This window comes from Pelophylax lessonae (assembly GCF_965119305.1).
Source record: "Pelophylax lessonae genome assembly, chromosome: 7".
In the NCBI taxonomy this organism is placed as follows: Eukaryota; Metazoa; Chordata; class Amphibia; order Anura; family Ranidae; genus Pelophylax; species Pelophylax lessonae.
In genome coordinates, this window is record NC_138774.1 from 59,383,525 (window position 1) to 59,405,432 (window position 21,908).

The window sequence follows — 21,908 nt, forward strand, 5'->3', positions numbered from 1 at the left end:
TGTAGAGTGACAAAGATAGAAGGAGCTATGAGTCTGTCCTCCTCCTGCAGGGTGACACTGGCAGAAGGGGGCTATGAGTTTGTCCTCTTGCAGGGTGACATATAGAAGGAAGCTATGAGTCTATCCTCCTCCTGCAAGGTGATACATATAGAAGGAAGCTATGAGTCTGTTCTCCTCCTGCACGGTGACACAGGTAGAAGGGGGCTATGAGTTTGTCCTCCTGCAGGGTGACACAGACAGAAGGGGGCTATGAGTCTGTCCTCCTCCTGCAGGGTAATACATATAGAAGGGAGCTATGAGTCTGTTCTCCTCCTGCAGGGTGATATATATAGAAGCAATCTATGAGTCTGTCCTCCTCCTGCAGGGTGATACATATAGAAGGAAGCTATGAGTCTGTCCTCCTGCAGGATGACACAGACAGAAGGGGGCTATGAGTCTGTCCTCCTCCTGCAGGGTAATACATATAGAAGGGAGCTATGAGTCTGTTCTCCTCCTGCAGGGTGATATATATAGAAGGAATCTATGAGTCTGTCCTCCTCCTGCAGGGTGATACATATAGAAGGAAGCTATGAGTCTGTTCTCCTCCTGCACGGTGACACAGGCAGAAGGGGGCTATGAGTTTGTCCTCCTGCAGGGTGACATATAGAAGGAAGCTATGAGTCTATCCTCCTCCTGCAGGGTGACACATAACGAAGGGAGCTATGAGTCTGTCCTCTTCCTGCATGATGATATATTTAGAAGAGAACTATGAATCTGTCGTCCGCCTGCAGGGTGACCCAAACAGAAGGAGCTATGAGTCTGTCCTCCTCATGAAGGGTGACACATATAGAAGGAAGCTATGAGTCTGTCCTCCTCCTCCAGGGTGACACAAGTAAAAGAGAGCCATGAATCTGTCTTCCTCCTGCAGGATAACACAGATAGAAGGGAGCTATGAGTCTGCCCTCCTCCTGCAGGGTAATACATATAGAAGGAAGCTATAAATCTGTCCTCTTCCTCAGAGCCACCTGATGGTGGCTCTGAGGAAGAGGTTAAGCCTCGAAACGCGTCAGCCGTCATCTTATCGGATATGGACGAATTTATGGACTATTCCTGACATTTGAGCAACTGAGCTCGATATGATCTATTTTCACCTATGTTTGTGAGTAGCCATTTTTAAATGTTGTATGAATAAAGCCTGTTAATGAGGATAATGCGCTAGGTCCGTGCGCCCTTTCTTTGTTTTTCTTTGCCTCTAGTACCGGTGGACTACCCCAGTCCGTTATGGGCAGCAAGACCTAAGCCATTTGAGACGCCAGTTGTGAGTCCTGTGGGGAGTGTGGTCGGGGGGCTTGGATTCCAAGCGCAGGAGAAGGGTGTTCACACCTTATTGTTTTGGAGAAGGGAGCTATGAGCCTGTCCTCCTCTTGCAGGGTGACACAGATAGGAGGGAGCTATGAGTCTGTCCTCCTCTTGCAGGGTGACACAGATAGGAGGGAGCTATGAGCCTGTCCTCCTCCTGCAGGGTGACACAGACAGGAGCTATGAGTCTGTCCTCCTCCTGCAGGGTGACACAGATAGGAGGGAGCTATGAGCCTGTCCTCCTCCTGCAGGGTGACACAGACAGGAGCTATGAGTCTGTCCTCCTCCTGCAGGGTGACACAGATAGGAGGGAGCTATGAGTCTGTCCTCCTGCAGGGTTACACAGATAGGAGAGAGCTATGAGTCTGTCCTCCTCCTGCAGGCAGGGGCGTACCAAGGGGTTGGCCAGACTGGCGCCCACCAGGGGTGCAGGCCGAGGGGGGGGGGGCAAAAAAGTTGTCAGTGTTAGCTGCGATTGTTGTGCCCTCTGCTCAGCCTGCACTCCTGGAGCCCCCAGGCAGTGTGCGGCTCCAATCCCGGAGCCCTCTGTCCACTCCAGGCGGCAGCTGGAAGGCGCAGGCATGTTTCTGTGCTTCTTGCAATGTGGTGTGGTGGTGGGAAGGGGAGGAGTCGCACTTGCTCTGCGGGTCACCACCAAGATGGTGGGGGCCGGTGTGCTGGGACTGGCCGATCTGCCATCTGACCCTTTGCTGCTGATGCTGTCCTACCTGGACTTCTGGGAGCTTCTCAGGTACAGAGAGCCACTGTGTTTCCCCTCGGGGAGCTGTGCTCAACCTGCGTCCACCCTGGATATACTCCCCCCCACCACCCTCTGTAGTGTGCAGCCTGTATGTCCCACCCCCAGTCAGCTGATTTCCAGTCTTCACCATGACAGGTTATAATATTGTGCGGGGTCACCTGTGTCACCCCTTCTCTCTCCCTGTCACCCCCCCTCTCTCTCCCTGTCACCCCCCCTCTCTCTCCCTGTCACCCCCCCCCCTCTCTCTCCCTGTCACCCCCCCCCCCTCTCTCCCTGTCACCCCCCTCTCTCTCCCTGTCACCCCTCTCTCTCTCCCTGTCACCCCCCTCTCTCTCTCCCTGTCACCCCCCTCTCTCTCTCCCTGTCACCCCCCTCTCTCTCTCCCTGTCACCCCCCTCTCTCTCTCCCTGTCACCCCCCTCTCTCTCTCCCTGTCACCTCCTCTCACTCCCTATCACCTCCTCTCACTCCCTATTACCCCCCTCTCTCTCCCTGTATCCCCCCCTCTCTCTCCCTGTCACATCCTCTCACTCCCTGCCACCCCCTCTCCCTCCCTGTCACCTCCTCTCTCTCCCTGTCACCCCCCCTCTCTCCCTGTCACCCCCCCTCTCTCTGTGTCACCCCCCCCTCTCTCCCTGTCACCTCATCTCTCTCCCTGTCACCTCCTCTCTCTGTGTCACCCCCCCTCTCTCCATGTCACCTCATCTCTCCCAATGTCACCCCCTCTCTCTCCCTGTCACCCCTCCTCTCTCCCTGTCACCCCTCCTCTCTCCATGTCACTCCCTCCTCTCTCCATGTCACTCCCTCATCTCTTCCTGTCACCCCTCCTCTCTCCCTGATACCCCTCCTCTCTCCCTGTCACCCCTCCTCTCTCCCTGTCACCCCTCCTCTCTCCCTGTCAGCCCATCTCTCTCCCTGTCAGCCCATCTCTCTCCCTGTCAGCCCCTCTCTCTCCCTGTCACCCCCTCTCTCTCCCTGTCACCCCCTCTCTCTCTCTCTCTCTCTCTCTGTCACTCCTCTCTCCTTGTCACGCCTCTCCTCTCTCCCTGTCACACCCCTCCTCTCTCCCTGTCACCCCCTCTCTCTCTCCCTATCACCTCCTCTCTCTCCCTGTCACCTCCTCTCTCTCCCTGTCACCCCCCCTCTGTCTCTGTCACCCCCTCTCTCTCCCTGTCACCCCCTCTCTCTCCCTGTCACCCCCTCTCTCTCCCTGTCACCCCCTCTCTCTCCCTGTCACCCCCCCTCTCTCCCTGTCACCCCCCTCTCTCTCCCTGTCACCCCCCTCTCTCTCCCTGTCACCCCCCTCTCTCTCCCTGTCACCCCCCTCTCTCTCCCTGTCACCCCCTCTCTCTCCCTGTCACCCCCTCTCTCTCCCTTTCACCCCCCTCTCTCCCTGTCACCCTCTGCTCTCCTTGTCACCCCCCCTCTCTCCCTGTCACCCCCTCTCTCCCTGTCACCCCCCCTCTCCCTGTCACCCCCTCTCTCTCCCTGTCGCCCCCTCTCTCTCTCTCCCTGCCGCTCCCTCCCTCTCTACCTGTCACACCCCCTCTCTCTCCCTGTCACCTCCTCTCTCCGTGTCACCCCTCTCTCTCTCTCCGTGTCACCCCCCCTCTCTCTCACCCCCTCTCTCTCTCTCTCTCACCCCCTCTCTCTCTCTGTCACCCCCCCTCTCTCTCTCTCTCTGTCACCCCCCTCTCTCTCTCTGTCACCCCCCCCATCTCTCCCTGTCACCTCTCTCCCTCTCACCCCCTCCTCTCTCCCTCTCCTCTCTCCTTGTCACCCTCTCCTTGTCTCCCCCTCCTCTCTCCCTTTCACCATCCTCTTTCTCCCTGCCGCCCCCCCTCTCTCTCTCTCCCTGCCGCCCCCCCTCTCTCTCTCCCTGCCGCCCCCCTCTCTCTCTCCCTGTCACCCCCCCTCTCTCTCTCCCTGTCACCCCCCCTCTCTCTCTCTCTCCCTGTCACCCCCCCTCTCTCTCTCTCCCTGTCACCCCCCCTCTCTCTCTCTCCCTGTCACCCCCCCTCTCTCTCTCCCTGCCGCCCCCTCTCTCTCTCTCCCTGTCACTCCTCACTTTCCCTGTCACCCCCCTCTCTCTGTGTCACCCCCCCTCTCTCTCTGTCACCCCCTCTCTCGCTCTCTCTCTGTGTCACTCTCTCTCTGTCACCCCTCTCTCTCTGGGGGGCGCCGATACAGCTCCTCGCCAAGGGCGCTGGAGACCCTAGGTACGCCTCTGCCTGCAGGTTGACCCAGACAGAAGGGAGATATGAATCTGTCCTCCTCCAGGTGGAACTAGAGGAGATCTATTTATCTCTTTCTTGTAGGATGATGGTAATATCTTTACCCTCTATGAGAACATCTTGTATATTATTGTGTTGTACTGCGTACAATAGGACTAAAAAAAACAAAGACACGTGCGTTAATAAGAATGCCTTAAGTCCATATATTGCTGCTATAACTTCTCCTATGTGTATTTTAAGATTGACAGAGATTGATTGCTGAGGACGGAAATAGCACAGGTGCCTTAAGCCATATACAATGTTAGAGAGCCCAGAGGTAGGAATGGGTATGGGTGCGGTGATTGGTGGCATATTTTCCAGTTCAACCACAATCCTGACATTGTTTCTCCGCAGAAGGAGGAGGAAGGTTGGGGAGAAGTTACGGAACAGATTCAACTGTAAAAAAACAAAAGCAAGAAAAAAATACAGATGTGTAATTCTGATAACACAAAGTAAAAGAGATAAAGGAGTCTGATGGTAAAACGAGACGCATGCAAGTATAATGAGAAGCTGTTCCTAACGTTTGTTTTTTTCGAAACATTTTACAAATGAGTGATCTGGCCTAGGTCTTACCCTTGCTCTTGATGTTGAGTTTATTGGATCATTTGCTTAGAACCTAATTTTTTGGAAACACGTACAGATCATGCATCATGGTCTACCCACAGGCTTGTCAAAGACAAGGTCACGCCCCCAGGCTGCCATGGAAATGGTAGGCTTGCCGGTAGAGATAAGGGCTCTCCTATTAAAAATCTTTGACCGGGTGAAGTAGCACATTCACTTTATTGGGCTGCCCTACAGGTGGCAAACAAGCTCAAGTATCCTTTCGTGCTGTGCATGTTTTTATAACCTGTTGCCACCGTGCCTCTCCACATCGTTCAATCAGAGAACATTTTGCATTTATTGGGAAATGTAAGGTGTTCCGTAAGTGGCACCTGTGCTGAGCAAGCAACCCCGTGTCCAATAAGCAGCAGGGAAGCTCCTCAGCATGGGACCCAGAAGCGAGTGGAGATCGGTGTAGTAGGTGTGTAGGTAGGTGAGCCTACTACTGTGATTTCCAGCTTCTAGACGGATCCCATAGGTTTGGTAATACATACGTAGTTTTATTTCTCCAAGCTGGACCTATACACAGTGCACCTGGAAAGTATTCACAGCGATTTACATTTTCCACATTTTGTTATGTTACAGCCTTATTCCAAAATTGATAAAATTCATTATTTTCCTCAAAATTCTACAAACAATACCCCATAATGACAACGTGAAAGAAGTTTGTTTGAAATCTTTGTAAATTTATTAAAAGTAAAAAAAATGTAAAAAATCACATGTACATAGGTATTCACAGCCTTTGCTCAATGCTTTATTGAAGCACCTTTGGCACCAATTGCAGCCTCAAAACCATTTTGAGTATGATACTACAAGCTTGACCCACCTTTTTTTGGCAGTTTCTCCCATTCTTCTTTGCAGGACCTCTCAAGCTCCATCAGGTTGGATGGGGAGCGTTGGTGCACAGCCATTTTCAGATCTCTCCAGAGATGTTCAATCGGGTTCAAGTCTGGGCTCTAGCTGGGCCACTCAAGTACATTCACAGAGTTATCCCAAAGCCACTCCTTTGTTATCTTGGCTGTGTGCTTAGGATCATTGTCCTGTTTGAAGATGATCCTTTGCCCCAGTCTGAGGCCCAGAACGCTCTGAAGCAGGTTTTCATCAGCGATGTCTCTGTACATTGCTGCATTCATCTTTCCCACAATCCTGACTATTCTCCCAGTTCCTTCTGCTGCAAAAACTCCCCACAGCATGATGCTGCCACCACCATGCTTCACAGTAGGGTTGGTATCGGCCAGGTGATGAGCGGTGCCTGGTTTCCTCCAGACCTTCAATCTTTGTTTCATCAGACCAGAGAATTTTGTTTCTCGTGGACTGAGAGTCGTTCAGTTGCCTTTTTGCAAACTCCAGACGGGCTGTCATGTGCCTTTTACTGAGGAGTGTCTTCCATCTGGCCACTCTACCATACAGGCCTGATTGGTGGAGTGCTGCAGAGATGGTTATTCTTCTGGAAGGTTCTCCTATCTCCACAGAGAAATGCTGAAGCTCTGTCAGAGTGACCATCCTGTTCTGTTTGGCCAGGCAGCCCGCACTAAGAAGAGTCCTGGTGGTTCCAAACTTTTTCCATTTACAGATGATGGAGGCCACTGTGCTTTTTTGTACCCATCCCCAGATCTGTGCCTAGATGCAATCCTGTCTTGGAGGTTTACAGACAATTCCTTGGTTTTCATGGTTTGTGCTCTAAAATTCACTGTTAACTGCAGTGAAACATAAACGCAAAATACGCTTTGGGGGGGAACCTCTGGGGGAATCAAGAATGGAAAATGATCTGGGAGTCTTAGTAGAAGATAGACCAAGCAATAGCATGCAATGTCAAGCTGCAGCTGCCAAAGCCGGTAGAATATTAGCATAAATAAGGAAGGGGATATATTCCAGAGATAAATCTATAATCCTACCACTTTATAAAACTCTGGTCCGACCACATCTGGAGTACTCTGTCCAGTTCTGGTCACCAATCCTCAGAAAGGATGTGTTGGAACTGGAGAGAGTCCAGAGAAGGGCAACTAAACTAATTAGGGGATTGGAGGGCCTTAATTATGAGAAGCGCTTACAAGCACTCGATTTATTCTCCCTGGAGAAGAGACGCCTGAGAGGGGACATGATAGCGATTTACAATCACCTCTATGGTGATCTCAGCATAGAAAAAACTATTCAGTCGCAAGGAATGTGAGAGGTAGACCCCTTGGCAAGCTCCCCTGTACTCACGGACACTGTTTTTACAGAGTTGCTCTGCCTTCACCTCCACCGTCAGCTTCCACTGGACCTCTGGGTTCAGCCACAATTTCTGGTCCACGAGGCCGACTGCCCGTGACCACCTTCCACACCTTCAGAAGAGTGGACAGCCATCACCTTCCTTCTGGGACTTGGCTTCCCACCCAAAGGCACCCTGTCACATGTGCCCTTGGCTTTTATAGCCCACCCCAGGATGCACCACTGTTTGTGCCAACCCACTGGGACAGCCTAAAAGCCTGTGTGTCACTGGCTGGGTTTCCTCCACTGTCCAACAGGCTCCCCTATAAGATACAGTGGGGACACTCCCTCAGCCCAGATGAATCACACCCTGGACACATGCAACAGGCATAACTACGAATCCTGTTCCCTGATAAGCATAAGAGCCACAAAGTTTTACCTGTCACTCTCTTGATAAGCAGGCAAAGTAAAATACGCTACCTATCTAGCACTTACCTAGGAGGGTGCTACGACTATTTTTTTAAATAGTTGAATTTGAAGCGCCACACCACTGCTAAGAGGTCCCGGTACTACTTTATTCCATTAAATGTCAATTATACAATTCAAAAAGTATCCAATGTGTTTCGGGGGTCTAAGTACCCCCTTCATCAGGGTTTGACTGGCAACAAAGTGAACAAACCAGAAGTGAACTGGACCCACAATGGTATTTTTTCTGGTGTGAATGTAAAGCACAGGCCTAGTCAGCAGTTTGGTTGGCAGCCTGACTAGGCCTGTGTTTTGCATTCACACCAGAAAAAATACCATTGTGGGTCCAGTTCACTTCTGGTTTGTTCACTTTTTTGCCAGTCAAACCCTGACGAACGCATTGAATACCTTTTGAATTGTACCGCTGACCTTTAACCACTTGCTTACTGGGAACCTCTACCCCCTTCCTGCCCAGGCAAATTTCTAGCTTTTAGCGCTCTCACATTTTGAATGACATATGCGCGGTCATGCAACATTGCACCCATAAGGAATTTTTATCCTTTTTTTTCCCCCACAAATGAGAGCTTTCTTTTGGTGGTATTTAATTTCCACAGTTTTTTTTATTTCTTGATAAACAAAAAATAAATATAGAAATTTAAAAAAAACAAAAACCGTTTTAGATATTTTGGTCTAAAATTTTTCAAACAGGTAATTTTTCTCCTTCATTGATGGGCACTGATAGGCTGCACGAATGGGCACTGATGAGATGGCACTGGTGGACACTGATCGGGAGGCACTGATGAGGCTGCACTGATAGTCAACATGGAGAGGTGGCACTGATGAGCACTGATAGGCAGCACTGATAAGTGACACTATAAATGAGGCAGTAATGGGCACTGATTGGCAGGCAGCACTGATGGGCACTGATTAGCAATACTCATGGTCACTGGAGGGCACTGGTAGATGGCACTGGAGGGAACTAAGGGGATGGATGTCCCTCTAACAGAAGCCGGGTAACGCCTTTCTTCTTTTCTTCACCCTGACAGCGTGAGGGGAAAAAGAAGACGATAACTGGCTTCTGTTTACTTCCGTGATCAGCTGTCATTGGCTGACAGCTGATCACATGGTAAAGGGCTCGCTGTGATTGGCCCTTTACAACGATTAGTGATCAGCCGAGTCCCAAGCACTCAGCGATCACAGAGCGCGCCGCCTGCGTCCATGCTTGCCCTCTTGGCATTTTAACCACTTGCCTACAGTGCACTTTCACCCCCTTCCTGCCCAGGCCAATTTTCAGCTTTCAGCGCTGTCACACTTTGAATGACAATTGCGCGGTCATGCTACACTGCACCCATATGAAATTTTTATTTTTTTCACACAAATAGAGATTTCTTTTGGTGGTATTTAATCACCGTTGGGGTTTTTAATTTTTTTTGCTAAACAAACAAAAAAACGATTGAATATTTTGAAAAAAAAACAAACATTTTCATATTTTGGTATAGAATTTTGCAAACAGGTAAGATTTCTCCTTCACTGATGGGCACTAATGAGGTAGCACTGATAGGCGGCACTGTTGGGCACTGATCCGGTGGCACTGATCAGGTAGCACTGGTGGGCACAGAGAGGTGGCATTGGTGGGCACTGATAGGCTGCACTGGTGGGCAATGATAGGTGGCACTACTGGTGGGCACTGATGATGAGGCACTGATTGGCAGAACTGATCAGGCACTGATAGGTGGCACTGGTGGGCACTGATTAGCAGTACTGATGGACACTGATAGATGGCACTGGTGGACACTTAGGGGACTGCTGTCTCTCTAACAGAAGCTGGTTAACGGCTTTCTTCTTCTTCTGTTTACTTCCATGATCAGCTGTCATTGGCTGACAGTTGATCATGTGGTAAAGGGCCCGCTGCGATTGGTCCTTTACTCTGCTCTGTGATCAGCCGAGTCCCACAGGGTCACACAGGTGGGGCGAGAGCGGGAGAACGTCCATGTACACCCTGCTGGCATTTGAAGCCTGCGCTGTAGTCGTCTTTCTGCTATAGCATGGGCGTCAAGTGGTTAAAAACCGCATCACAAACGCAGTAAAATCACGGCAAAAACACATATGCGTTTTTGCAGCGGATCACTGTGAAAGCAGCCTTAGAGATAGGCGCATCTTTCTATACTACAACTAAGGGCATTTTCACACTGATTCACTTCAAAAATGCCCAGTAAAACATCTCTGCATTAACCACTTTACCACCGGAGGATTTTGCTGTCTTACGTCTGGGACACTTTTTGCGATTCGGCACTGTGCGACTTTAACTGACAATTGCGCGGTCATGCAAAAACAAAATTTACGTCCTTTTTTTCCTACAAACAGAGCTTTCTTTTGGTGGTATTTGATCACCTGTGCGATTTTTACTTTTTGCGCTATAAACAAAAAAAGAGATGACAATTTTGAAAAAATAACAATATTTTTCACATTTTTTTTATATGAAATTCCTCCAAAAAAAAATGTAAAAATCAAAATTTTTTTATCATTTTAGGCCAATTTGTTTTCTGCTACATATTTTTGGTAAAAAAAAAAGCAATAAGCGTATTTTGATTGGTTTGCGCAAAAGTTATTGCGTTTACTAACTAAGGGAAAGATTTCTGTCGTTTTTAGTGTTTTGTTTTTTTTAACGAGTAATGGCGGCGATCTGCGATTTTTTTTTTTTTTTTTTTTTGCGGGATTGCGACATTGCGGCGGACAGATCGGACCCTTGACTGACATTTTTGACACTTTTGGGGGTACCAGTGACATTACTATAGTAACCAGTGCTATACATATGCACTGTTACTGTAATAATGACACTGGCAGGGAAGGGGTTCATTTTATTGGAGAGGGAGGGGTTAATGTATGCCTGGTGCTTACTAACGTGTGTGGGGGGAGGTGACTGAGTGACACAAGGACAGATCGCATGTTCAGCTATGCTGAACCCTGCAATCTGACCCTGTCTGTCACTTAGGAGATCCGCCCACTTTGTTTACACAAGCGGGCGGATCTCCAGACTCGATTCCCCGACGATCGGGGAAGAGCAGCGGTGATCACCGCCGCTCCTCCCCTGGCCCGACTCCCGCTGTGACTGAATACAGCGGGATCCAGCCTCCGGCGGCACACGCGCGCCGCCGAGAGAGGGGAGTGTCTGGCGACGTAGGTCTACGTCGCCAGACGTTATCGAACCACTTTGCCGCAGTAGAGCTCTAGTGAGGAGCGGTAAAGTGGTTAATGGAGCATTTTTGCTGCGCTTCTGCAGCGTTTCCGGTGTCGTTTTTAATCTGTGACTCAAAAACTCTACCTAAAACGCTTAGCAGGGGCGTTATTGATTCATTTTTGATGAGGCACCCATTCATTTTAGTGGGGAGGAGCATTTTTGGTGTGGTTTAAAAAGCACATGTGACTCAAAAACTGCACCCAAAAGGCTTAGCAGGGGCGTTTTTAGGTCATTTTTGATGCGGTTCCCATTCATTTCAATAGAGAGGAGCGTTTTTTGGTGCAGTTCTTTTAGCTCCCCAAACATGCTCCAAAGATGCTGCAAGCAGGGTTTTTTCCCCCGCAATGAAAGCGCAACACCCCAGTGTGAACACATTCATTTTTCTTGAGCTTTTCAGGTGCTTTTTTCTTAACGCAAAAGTGCTTGAAAAACTCCTCATTGTGAAAGGGCCCTAAAGACGGCAGATTTTCCTGTCACTGCTGGGACCGCTGATCATTCACAAGTTTTTATTACTTTTTTTTTTTTATTGTTTACACATGTTCAATTTTTTTGGTCCAATCAAGGATGTTTAACATTGTGTATTGATCGGATCTTTTATGGGTCACCAGCATTTTATGATGTCGCTAGCAAGGGTGCCACTATGCGACTTTAAGATACCCATTTTCTTTGCGGAAGATGCGGTATTAAGAAGAGTTAAAAGGGGAACTTGTGCAATGCAGACACAACCCAAAATTAAACACAGGAACCTTTGTGAAAGTGCGTGTTTGCATAAGAAGTCTGAAGGAGGATATCGAAGATTTACTTGTCCGTGGCCAGAGAAGTGTCGTTTTTATGAGAGTTGGAAATGTGAAGAACCTGTATGATGACAGGTGGGCGTGGTCCTGAGTGCGAGCCATAAAGCTTGTGCCTGACACTCTTCCATAGACTTCAGATGAGATCACATATCTAAAGACACTGTGAATGCTCAAACGTCTTTTTTTAGCACGATAGTGGCATAAATATGTGTAGTTTGGTTTGCCGGATTGTACGTATGTATGTGGCTACCCCTCCTAATGAGTGAGTCTAGGTGCTTCTAACTGGGCTAAATTCTTAGTGTTTTCATTTAGCCGCCCCCAAGGCAGCTTTTTTTTTTTTTTTTGAAGAGAAGCCTTTCTGGTTGCAATACTTGCCTTAAATCTAGAGCTGTCCCTGTAGTACCTGTTCTCAGCCACAAGATGTCTTCCAGGGTGAATGAGTCCCAATAAGAGGCAGGCTCTTTAGTGTAGAGACATGCATATTGTGTGTTTCGAGCAAAGTCAGGGCAACCCCCTTGGTGCACAACTGATAACAGCCGCCTCATTGAATGCATCTTAGTGCACCACTGATGAAGGGGGGGGGTGAGGACTCTAATGTGAAGGGGAGGGGGGTGAGGACTCTAATGTAAAGAGAGGGGGACGAGGACTCCGATGTGAAAGGGGGGGGCAGTCTCTGATGTGATAGAGAGGCAAGCCGAAGACTCTGATGTGTAAGGGGGGGCCAAGGACTTGAATGTGGAAGGAGAGGGGGGGGTCGAGGACTCTGATGTGAAAGGGGGGGAGCAGTCTCTGATGTGATATAGAGGCAAGCTGAAGACTCTGATGTGAAAGGATGGGGGGAGGACTCTAATGTGAAGAGAGAGGTTTGAGGACTCTGATGTGAAAGGGGTAGAGTGGACTCTGATGTGAAAGAGGGGACCGATGACTCTAATGTGAAAGGGGAGGAGCAGTCTCTAAAGTGATATAGAGGCAAGCCGAAGACTCTGATGTGAAAGGAGGGGGGTAGTCGAGGACTCTGATGTGAGAGAGGGGACCCGAGGACTCTAATGTGAAAGGGGGGAGTGGACTCTGATGGGAAAGGGGGGACCGAGGATTCTAATGTGAAGAGGGGCTCCAAGGTCTCTGATGTGAAAGGGAGGGGGGGGCTCTAATATGAAGAGGGGTGGGGTGAGAACTCTGATGTGAAGGGGGGGATACTGAGGATTCTGATGTAATGGGGACCCCATTTTAGACTGGGGTGCCTCATGATTTTGCATCCTTTCAAAGGGCGCCATGACTGAAAAAATATTGAGAAACACTGACCTGGGACAGGACTACAGCACACCTCCCTTTTCCTGCGGTGGGGGGAGGGGTGTTTTTTTAGCCCACTGAGAATGTGAAGAGGAACTAAACCCATTGCTTTAACAGTTTAACCACTTTAAGACCGGAAGGATTTGCCCCCTTCCTGACCAGGCCCTATTTTTCAATTCGGCACTGCGTTACTTTAACGGACAATTGCGCGGTCGTGCGACGCCATACTAAATGGACGTCCTTTTTTCCCACAAATAAAGTTTTCTTTTGGTGGTATTTGATCACCTGTGCGATTTTTATTTGTTGTGCTATAAACAAAAAAAGAGCGACAATTCTGAAAAAAAAAACAATATTTCTCTGTCGCTCATTGACAGACGTAGTCCTCCTTGATTAATATCAACTCGGGTTATACTGCCCTCTACAGGAGTAGGACTAGACAGGAAAGAAAACATTCTGGCCACACCCTAGGGGCAGTCCCAGAGGGTATATCCTCTCTCTCTCTGCTACAGCAAATCAGTTTTTTTTTCTGTCTAGTTAGGAGTAAGGACCTAGATTCCTTGCTAGGATCTTCGGTCCTGGCAGGATTTTTTTTTAGAAATACTTTTTTAGACAGCTTTTTTTCTCCAGTGTTCCTGTGAGATCTTCAAGCAAGTACGCTGAAACTGGGCGACGGGCTGGATGTTGAGATCCAGTGGTCACCCCAGTTCAGCCTACGAGCGCGTGCAGGCCATAGCTCCGCGCTGGGTCGGCCGCGACATAGTCCCACTGGACGTGGACTGACCCTGCGAGTTAAACGTCTCGCCTGGACGCCAATGACCAACAGAGTCACGGCGTCCGTATTGGTCGACAGCCCCCCACCCCGGTGGAGAGGGGTTCTGTCAGGAGTTGGCGCCCGCCTGGTTCCGGTATGGTGAGTAGAATGTTCCCCCTCTCCCCCTGTCGGGTTGTTGGTGGACATGGGCCCCTCTCTGGGATGGTCGGACACTCAGTTTCTGGGTCTCCCCTCTATCCTATAACAGGTCACAGATCCCCCAATTTGAGTGTGATTTTTGTGAATAGAAACCAGGAGGCTTGGTTTGGGAGCTGACTATCTAAAGTCACTATATGACTGTAAGGGTGACTGAAGTCAGTGGCAGACTACTAAAAGGCATTACTATTGAGGTATAGAGGTATCCTACCTGTCTAGTGTGTACACAGGCCGATGCCTATGCCTGAGTTACTGCAGCCACAGATCGCCATCCCTCCAGAAAGCCGGTCACTTCCACAGGCCGCACAGCCTCCCGCAGGCCGAGGACACCTCCCGCAGGCCAAGGACACCTCCCGCAGGCCGAGGACACCTCCCACAGGCCGAGGCACTTCCGCAGGCCGCACAGGCCGAATGCACACATCCCGCAGGCCGCTGCTAGCTTGCAAGCCGCCGCTATCCTACACAGGCCGCCGCCATTTTCCTGCAGATCGCATGAGGCCGCCATATTGGCGTAGCCTCATGTCTCCAGCATGGGGGCGGCCATGTTTGAGGTGACCAAACACCTCGTGGAGTAATTGGGAGGCGCCGGAAGGTGTGTAAAGGGGCGGAGCCGCCTCCTTGGCCCAGGGAAAGCAAGCCAAAGACTTCCTGTCTGTAACAGACAGTGCTGGAAACAGGTTGATAAGAAACTTCTGTGCATCAGGTGAGCCTTGGGGTCTCTCTCTCTCTCTCTCTCTCTTTCTGAGGGGTCCAACCAAGCAGGTAGACTGAGGGGCGCTACTGCGCTGGGGGACTAAGTTAAAAAAAAAAAATGTTTTTTTCTTGCAATTCATTTTTTTGTGTTTGCTGGCAAGTGTGTTGTTACATGAACCCTGCCACACATGTATCCCCACCTGATCCCCTCAGGGTGGCCGCAGGACCCTCCAGTACCCCACTTGTGATGATGCATTATCAGCAGTTTTGGAGTCTTTGGTATCCCGGGTGGAGGTAGCCTGTCAGGGACGGGGGTCAAGAAGAGCGACCCCCGCCTACCCCATGTCATCTGATACTTCAGATACGGATTCTGAGCTTGTCATTTCCGGGAAACCTTAAATCTTGAGGTTACACCGGCAGAGGTAGCTGAGACTCATATTCCTTTTTTGGTACTAGCAAGCCTACCAAAATGGTGAAGGGTTTCCCTTGCCCAAATGGGGTCTTCCGTAAACGAGCCCCTGCTATTTCCAAACGCATTGCTAGGCGCTATCATTTTGAGGAATCCCTCATAACAAAGATGGACGGTACCACCAATAGTGGACTCACCGATTTCCAGACGAAATAAAGCCACTGTTATCTCGTTGGATTGACAGAATGGGCCCCACCCATCTCTAGGGTGGGGGGACGTCTTCGCCGGTTTCCGGATCCAGGGCTTTCCAGAATCCCGGATAAAGGGGTTCGCAAGGTCATATGGTCGGGATACAAGATCGAGTTTCGATCACTTCCACCGGTGCGATTCTTCCCTTCCAATATTCGACATCCCCAGGTCGCTTAAAAAGCTTTGCGGGGAACAGCTTGATTTAACAAGCAGTGGTAGTTCCCATTCCTTGGAGGAGTTCTAGTCGAACCTGTTCACAATGCCCAGGAAAAAGGGCTAGGTGCGTCCAATTCTGGTCTTGGAAGAGATGTAGTCCATCCATACAGTGGTGGCCTCCCTGCATCAGGGGCATTTCCTGGCGTCCATAGACATTTAGGATGCCTATCTTCATATCCCCATCTTCGCAGGACATCAGCGTTTTCTTTGCTTTTCCCAAAGATCATCCCTGGTTCCCACCAGGAGACTGAACTATCTGGGCCTAATTTTGGATACATCCTTGGCAAGAGTGTTTCTCCAGGCGGAGAAACTCCAGAAGATTCAGTCAATGATTCGGATGTTGCTGTCCGTCAACTGGCTGGGATTGATGGTCGCCTCCTTAGAGGCAGTACCGTTTGCCCAGTCTCATACCCGAATTCTCCAAAGAGGAGATTCTTCTCATATGGAATCGGAATCCCGATTCCCTGGACAATCGGATGCGATTGAGCGAGCAGACCAGGGAGGCTCTGGTCTGGTGGCTTCGGTCTCCGATGCTCAGCCAGGGGAAGTCATTTCTTCTGATAAATTCCAGTTTACCGATAAAGGTGTTGGAACTGAGAGCGATCAGACTTTGTCTGATTTACTGGACCGAGCAGCTCCAGGGCAGTCCGGTACGGATCCAATCAGACTATGCCACGGTCATGACTTATGTCAATCACCAAGGGGCACCAAGAGTGCCCTGGCGGCCATAGAAGTGGCCAACATTCTTTTTTGGGGGAACAGTTGTTCCAGTTCTCTCCGCGATATTTATCACGGGGGTGGACAGGCAGATTATTTCAGCCATCAGATTCTGGATCAAGAGGAATAGTCGATCCTCTAGCAGACGCAGCAGACGCGCTGAGCGCCCCGTAGGGGAAGTATCAGCTACTGTATGTCTTCCCCCCCCTCTCAAGTTACTGCTGAGATTTCTCCGCAGGATAGAGGTGGAGGGAACTCCAGTTATCCTGGTAATTCAGGGCTGGCCTCGTCAAGCCGGGTACGCCGACTTGGGCAGGCTAGTCGCAGACGCTCCTTGGAGACTTCTTCTCAGGGAGGATCTGCGGTCTCAAGGACCGATCTTCCATCGTGCTTTACAGTCGCTGGTTTTAACGGCCTGGCCATTGAGACCCAGGTACTGAAGGACAGGGGATTGTCAGCTTCAGTTATTCCTACTCTAATTAAAGCAAGGAAAGCGACTTCTAGCAAAGTCTATTATCGCACATGGAAGACTTATATTGCGTGGTGTGAATCGTTGGGATTTCCCCCACGTACCTATTTGGTGACCCGAATTTTGGCTTTTCTGCAAAAGGGGGTTGAGCAGAAACTATCCTTGAGCACTATCAAGGGTCAGGTTTCAGCGTTAGCAATCTTCTTTCAGAAGCCGCTGGCTACTCATTCCTTGGTGCGGAATTTCATCCAGGGGGTGCGGCACTTGGCTCCGCCAGTGCGCGCGCCCTTACCGCCCTGGGATCTTAATTTGGTTTTGTCGGTTCTGCAGAAACCTCCCTTTTAAAATATCAGGGAGATTCCCTTGCTTACATTATCCCAGAAGGTGGCCTTCTTGGTGGCTATTACTTCTGCACGCAGGGTGTCAGAACTGGCTGCATTATCATGCCATTCCCCATATCTTGTGGTTCATAGGGATAAGGTAGTTCTTCATCCGAAGCCATCCTTTCTTCCTAAGGTGGTTTCAGACTTTCATCTGAATGAAGATATTGTGCTACCTTCCTTGTGTCCTCAGCCCAATCATCCTCGGGAATATGCGTTGCATTCCTTGGATGTAGTTCGGGCAATCAGGGTATACCTGAAGGCTACGGAATTGTTCCATAAGACGGATTCACTTTTTGTGATCACGGATGGCCCCAGAAAGGGGTTGCCTGCATCTGCCGCGACTATCTCCAGATGGATCAGACAGACGGTGGTACAGGCTTATTCGATTAGGGGTCGGAATCCTCCGTTCCCTGTTAAGGCGCACTCCACTCGAGCGCTCAATACTTCCTGGGCCTACCGCCATCAGGCGTCAGTGGTCCAGGTGTGCAAGGCGGCTACCTGGTCGTCGGTTCATACCTTTACAAAATTTTATAAAGTTGATGTGTTGGCATCGGCGGATGCCTCATTTGGCCACAAGGTTTTGCAGGCCGCAATTTGAGGAGACCGGTGGTCTACCTCGAGGTTTTTTTTCCGTTGGAATTTCAGTTGAGTCTCATCATGTGATTGATAAGCCTTTAAAACTTCTAGTTGGCACCGGTTGGGCCTTCTAGATTGGATTTTGATTTCCATTTTCCCACCCCTCATTTGTGGCACTGCTTTGGGACGTCCCGAGTTGATATTAATCAAGGAGGACTACGTCTGTCAATGAGCGACAGAGAAAAATGGATTTTTGTAAAATCTTACCGTAAAATCCTTTTCTCTTAAGCTCATTGACAGATGTAGTACCCGCCCCTCTGTTTTTGAGTTGGTTTGGGTTAAATTCTCTAAACACTGCTTTGTGACATAACTGATTTGCTGTAGCAGGAAGTGAGAGGATATACCCTCTGGGACTGCCCCTAGGGTGTGGCCAGAACGTTTTCTTTCCTGTCTAGTCCTACTCCTGTAGAGGGCAGTATAACCCGAGTTGATATTAATCAAGGAGGACTACGTCTGTCAATGAGCTTAAGAGAAAAGGATTTTACGGTAAGATTTTACAAAAATCCATTTTTTTCACATTCTGCTATATGAAATTCTAAAAAAAAAAAAATTAAAAATCTAAATGTTTTAACATTTTAGGCCAATTTGTTTTCTGCTACATATTTTTGTTAAAAAAAATTGCAATAAGCGAAATTTTCTTGGTTTGCGCAAAAGTTGTCACGTCTACTAACTACGGGAAAGATTTATGTCATTTTTATTTATTTATTTTTTTTTTTACTAGTAATGGCGGCGATCTGCGATTTTTTGCAGGATTGCGACGGACAGATCAGACCCCTAACTGACATTTTTGACACTTTTAGGGGGACCAGTGACATTACTGCAGTAATCAGTGCTAAAAATATGCACTTTTACTGTAATAATGACACTGGCAGGGAAGGGGTTAACTTTTTTTGGTGATCAAGGGGTTAAGTGTGAGCCTAGGGGAGTGATTCGAACTGTGGGGGGCGTGGCTTCTGAAATGATTACAGAGACCTGTGATCCTATATAGAAGGATCACAGGAGCTCTGTGATCCTCCCAGGGAGAAGGACGGTCAGCTGTGTTTACAACAGCTGACTGTTCTCTCTTAGCTGGGAATGATCGCGGGTGTCAGGCGGCAATCGGAGCTGCCTGACAACCGCATCGGCTTCTCCGCTGATGATCGGGGGCGGGAGCGCGCTCGCTTCCTAGCTGCCCCCAGGCAAGCGACGTAGATCTACGTCGTTTTGCCTGTATGAGCCAGCCTGTCGTAAATATAGAGTAAGCGGTCCGGAAGTGGTTAAAAAAACAGTTACATTCCTGGCATGCTGGGAAGGATAACTGTCACATTGGTTGTGCTCTCAACTAAACTGTCAAACCATCCAATGGCTGGCATCATAACTGATCACATGTGCAGCATCATGGCAGTTGCAGATCAAACAGAGGACAAGATGGCAGCTTCCTTGGCTGAAAAAGATAGGAAGGTTTAGTTCCGCTTAAAGCGGGGTTCCAGCCATTTACTCACCTGTCCAACGGTCCAGCGATGCGGCCGCCGGAAGCCTCGATCCTCTCCCTCGGCGCCGGCATCACTGCTGTGGGCACCCGGCTGTTACAGTTTGCGGCTTCACAGCCAGGTACCCACTGCGCATGCGCGAGTCGCGCTGCGCGCCGTGATTGGCCGGCAATCTTCTGGGACCTCTGACGTGTCCCAGAAGATTGCAGGGAGGGAGGGGGAGAGGAGAACTTCCGCTCAGGGCGCCGCGGCGCTCCGAGCGGAAGTGGGAGCGGGTATCTGTCAAAACTAGGTACCCGCTCCCCCCCCCCCAAAAAATGACATGCCAAATGTGGCATGTCGGGGGGTCAGGACTCCCTAAAGCGGAAGTTCCACTTTTGGGTGGAACTCCGCTTTAACTTTTAGTAGTGGAGCAGTGAGCACAGGAAGTTATCAGCTCACAAAGTTTCTGGCAGGATCAACAGGTTTCTTGCACTTATTGGACATCAATAAGAAAACCTTTTCAATGGTACATTTAACAGGCAAAAGGAAGCCAATAAGAGAAGTCCATCGTTGGGGTTTACATACATTGTAATAGTTGGTTGCTGTAGGATGGTGCGTCAGCAACCTTTCCCCGGATCATTATCGTTATTATTATCCTTCGTCTTCATTTTCTGCTTTTTTAAAGCAACAAATTCCTCCAGAAACAGAACTGTTTTCTCTCAGCTCACTAATGAGCACAAAACGCAGAACATAACAGACTGGCATTTCATGTGTTTTTTTTTGTACTGTCATATTGCACGCAGCTCGCCTTTAACGTTTGCCAAATCTGAATCCCGGCAACTCCTTCCAATCTGGCAGCGACCATCTTTACAGATCCTGCATCTGTTACCACGGTAACTGGTGGGGGTGATGGTGGGCAGAGAGCCCTGTACACAAAGTCCTGTGTGTAGAGGGGAGTCGGGAGCCTTGTCCGTTACGTTGTCCGCGTTCAATTCCTGGCAGGTGTGGATTTCGGTCAGAGATGTATGGACGCCAAGGGAAAGCGTTGTCGTTTTTCGTGAACTAGATTTAAACCTAACTGGGCGACGTCTAATTTGCTAAAGCACGGGGTATCATAGACATTCGCCTTTTTTTTTTCTCATAATATTCTTTGCCGCTTTTTTTGCATCTCTGTGGATCTGCTGTCCGCTACTTCCTGCTCTACAGTGGGGAAAATAATTATTTGATCCCCTGTAGATTTTGTAGGTTTGCCCACTTACAAAGAAATGAAGGGTCTATGATTGTTAACATAGGTGTTAGAGGCAAAATATCAACCAAAAAATTCAGAAAAATCACATGATACGAATGTTATAAATTGAGTTGCAGTTCAGTGAGTAAAATAAGTATTTGATCCCCTATCAACCAACAATAATTCTGGCTCCCACAGACTGTCTACATTATGTGCTCATGTGGTACACAGATTAGTCCTATCAATTTAAGAAAGTGTTCCTAACAACAACTCGTTATTTGTATAAAAGACACGTGTACACATGAATTTCTTTCTTCCATTCAAACCTCACCATCATGGTCGAGACCAAAGAGCTGTCAAAGGACATAAGGGATAAGATTGTAGACCTGCACAAGACTGGAATGGGCTACAAAACCATCAGCAAGAAGCTTGGTGAGATGGAGACAACTGTTGGAGGAATTATTTGCAAGTGGAAGAAATACATAACCATCAATTGCCATCGGTCTGGAGCTCCATGCAAGATTTTGCCTCATGAGGTAAGGATGATCTTTAGAAAAGTGAGGGATCAGCCCAGAAATACACAGGATGAGCTTGTGAATGATCTCAAGGCAGTTGGGACCACAGTCCCCAAACAAACCATTGGTGACACAATACGCCGCCATTAATTTAAATCCTGCAGTGCCCACAAGGCCCCCTGCTCAAGAAGGTGTTGAAGAAATGATATGCAAACCAGACGGGTCATTATAGCTAATAGTAGTGTATCGGTGTAACCTGTCTCCTCGTATACGAGTATTAAATGCATCTTTCCTTGTATCAGCTTGTGGTCTAAAGGTGATTTCCCTTACAGAAGGCACATGTACAGGCCCATCTGAAGTTTGCCAATGAACATCTAAATTATTCAGAGAAGGATTAGGAGAAAGTGCTGTATTAGGAGAAAGTGCTGTGGTTAGATGAGACCAACAATTGAACTCATCTCGCCGTTTTTGGGGGAAGAAAAATGCTGGCTATGACCATAAGAACACCATCCCTACAGTCAAGCATGGAGGTGGAAACATAATGCTTTGGGGCTGTTTCTCTGCTAAAGGTACAGGCCGACTTTGCCGCATTGAGGAGCCAGTGTACAGTCATGTAAAATCTTGAATGAGAACCTTCTTCCCTCGGTCAGAACACTGAAGATGGGTCGTGGATGGGTCTTTCAGCATGATAATGACCCAAAACATACCACCAAGGCACCAAAGGAGTGGCTCAAGAAGAAGCACATTAAGGGCTATGTGAGATAATTACAGCCACACACACCTACACAGGTTGAACTGGATGGACTATTGTCTTTATTCAACCTCACCTACTATGTAACTATGTAAGGTCATGGAGTGGCCTAGCCAGTCTCCAGACCTTAGTCCTATAGAAAATTTTTGGAGGGAGCTGAAACTTTGAGTTGCAAAGCGACAGCCAAGAAACCTTAAGGATTTAGAGAAGATCTGTAATGAAGAGTGGACCAAAATCCCTCCTGAGATGTGTGCAAATCTGGTAACCAACTACAAGA

General features: G+C 48.9%; 1 protein-coding gene across 2 annotated transcripts in view; it reads left to right on the top strand.

Annotated features, from left to right (window-relative positions):
• Positions 1-21,908, top strand: part of LOC309560910 (regulator of G-protein signaling 3-like) — a 254,393-nt gene that overhangs the window by 113,430 nt on the left and 119,055 nt on the right. The window lies entirely within an intron of this gene.